The sequence below is a fragment of the Lipotes vexillifer genome, unplaced genomic scaffold (assembly GCF_000442215.2).
Source record: "Lipotes vexillifer unplaced genomic scaffold, Lipotes_vexillifer_v1.1 scaffold1766, whole genome shotgun sequence".
In the NCBI taxonomy this organism is placed as follows: Eukaryota; Metazoa; Chordata; class Mammalia; order Artiodactyla; family Lipotidae; genus Lipotes; species Lipotes vexillifer.
Genome location: NW_006794662.1, coordinates 116,577 through 119,034, shown reverse-complemented (window position 1 = coordinate 119,034; position 2,458 = coordinate 116,577).

Genomic DNA, 2,458 nt, shown 5'->3' with positions numbered 1-2,458 from the left:
CATTTCTAATTTTATTGATTTGCATCCTCTCCCTTTTTTTCTTGATGAGTCTGGCTAAACATTTATCAATTTTGTCTACCTCCACAAAGAACCAACTTTTATTTTTATTGATCTTTGCTGTTGTTTTCATTGTTTCTATTTCATTTCTTTCTGCTCTGATATTTATGTTTTCTTTCCTTCTACTGACTTTAGGTTTTCTGTGCTCTTCTTTCTCTTGTTGCTTTAAGTGTAAGCTTAGATGGTTTATTTGAGATTTTTCTTGTTTCTTGAAGTGAGCTTGAATTGCTATGAACTTCCCTCTTAGAACTGCTTTTGCTGCATTCCATAGGTTTTGGGTCATCATGTTTTCATTGTCATTTGTTTCTAAGTATTTTTTTATTTCCTCTTTGATTTCTTCAGTGATCTCTTGGTTATTTAGTAGCACACTGTTTAGCCTCCATGTATTTGTGTTTTTTACAGTTTTGTTCTTGTGATTGATTTCTAGTCTCATAGTGTTGTTGTCGGAAAAGATGCTTGATATGCTTTCAATTTTGTTAAATTTACCACGGCTTGATTTGTGACCCAAGATGTGATCTATCCTGGAGAATGTTCCATGTGCACTTGAGAAGAAAGTGTATTTTTTCCACTCTCATATGGAAAGTCCTATAAATATCAATTAAATCTGTCTGGTTTATTGTGTCATTTAAAGCTTGTGTTTCCTTATTTATTTTCTGTTTGAATGAGCCATCCATTGGTGTAGTGGGATGTTAAAGTTCCCCACTACTATTGTTTTTATGTCAATTTCCCTTTTTACAGTTGTTGGCATTTGCCTTATGTATTGAGGTGCTCCTATGTTGGGTGCATAAATATTTATAATTGTTATATCTTCTTCTTGGATTGATCCCTTGATCATTATGTAGTGTCCTTCCTTATCTCTTATAACAGTCTTTATTTTAAAGTCTACTTTATCCGATATGAGTATTGCTGCTCTAGCTTTCTTTTGATTTCCATTTGCATGGAATATCTTTTTCCATCCCCTCACTTTCAGTCTGTATGTGTCTCTAGGTCTGAAGTGGGTCTCTTGTAGACAGGATATATACGGGTCTTGTTTTTGTACCCATTCAGCCAGTCTGTGTCTTTTGGTTGGGGCATTTAATCCATTTACATTCAAGGTTGTTGTCGACATGTATGTTCCTACTACCATTTTCTTAATTGTTTTGTGTTCTTGAGTGTTTTTTCTTCTCTTGTGTTTCCCGCTTAGAGAAGTTCCTTTAGCCTTTGTTGTAAAGCTTGTTTGGTGGTGCTGAATTCTCTTAGCTTTTGCTTGTCTATAAAGCTTTTGATTTCTCTGTCAAATCTGAATGAAATCCTTGCTGGGTGGAGTAATCTTGGTTGTAGATATTTCTCTTTCATCACTTGAAGTATATTCTGCCACTCCCTCCTGGCATGCAGAGTTTCTGCTGAAAAATCAGCTGATAATCTTATAGGGATTCCTTGTCTGTTATTTTTTGCTTTTCCCTTGCTGTTTTTCATATTTTTTCTTTGAATTTAATTGTTAGTTTGATTAATATGTGTCTTAGTATGTTTTTCTTTGGCTTTGTCCTGTACGGGACTCTGGGCTTCCTAGACGTGGGTAGCTATTTCCTTTCCCATGTTAGGGAAGTTTTTGGCTATAATCTCTTCAAATATTTTCTCAGACCCTTTCTTTTTCTCTTCTTCTTCTGGGACCCCTATAATATGAATGTTGGTGCATGTAGTATCTTCCCAGAGGTCTCTGAGTTTGTCTTCAATTCTTTTCATTCTTTTATCTTTATTCTGCTCCTTTGTAGTTATTTCCACCATCTGTCTTCCAGCTCATTTATTCGTTCCTCTGCTTCAGTTATTCTGTTTTTGATTCTTTCTAGTGTATTTTTCATTTCAGTTATTGTGTAATTCATTTCTGTTTGTTCTTTAGTTCTTCTAGATCTTTTGTTAAACATTTCTTGTATTTCCTCAATCTGTGCCTCCATTCTATTTCTGAGGTTCTGGATCATCTTTACTATCATTACTCTGAATTGTTTTTCAAGTAGGTTGCCTATTTACTCTTCACTTATTTGGTCTTGTAGTTTTTTCCCTTGCTCCTTCATCTGTGACATATTTTTTTGTCATGTAATTTTTTTTTTTTTTGATAGGTGGGATTTAGTTCCTGTCTTACTGGTCATTTGGCCTGAGTCTTCCAGAACTGGAGTTTGTAGGTTGTTGGGTAGAGCCAGGTCTTGGTGTCAAGATGAGGAACTCTGTGAGACCTCACTCTGATGAATATTCCCTGGGGTCTGAGGTTCTCTGTTAGTCCAGTGCTTTGGACTTGGAGCTCCCACCACAGGAGCCAGGCCCTACCTCCAGCTTGTGAACCAAGATTCAGCAAGGCACATGGGGCAGCAAAAAAAAAAAATGAAGGAAAAAAGAAAAAAAAGGAGCAGAATAATAACAAAGAGTAAAA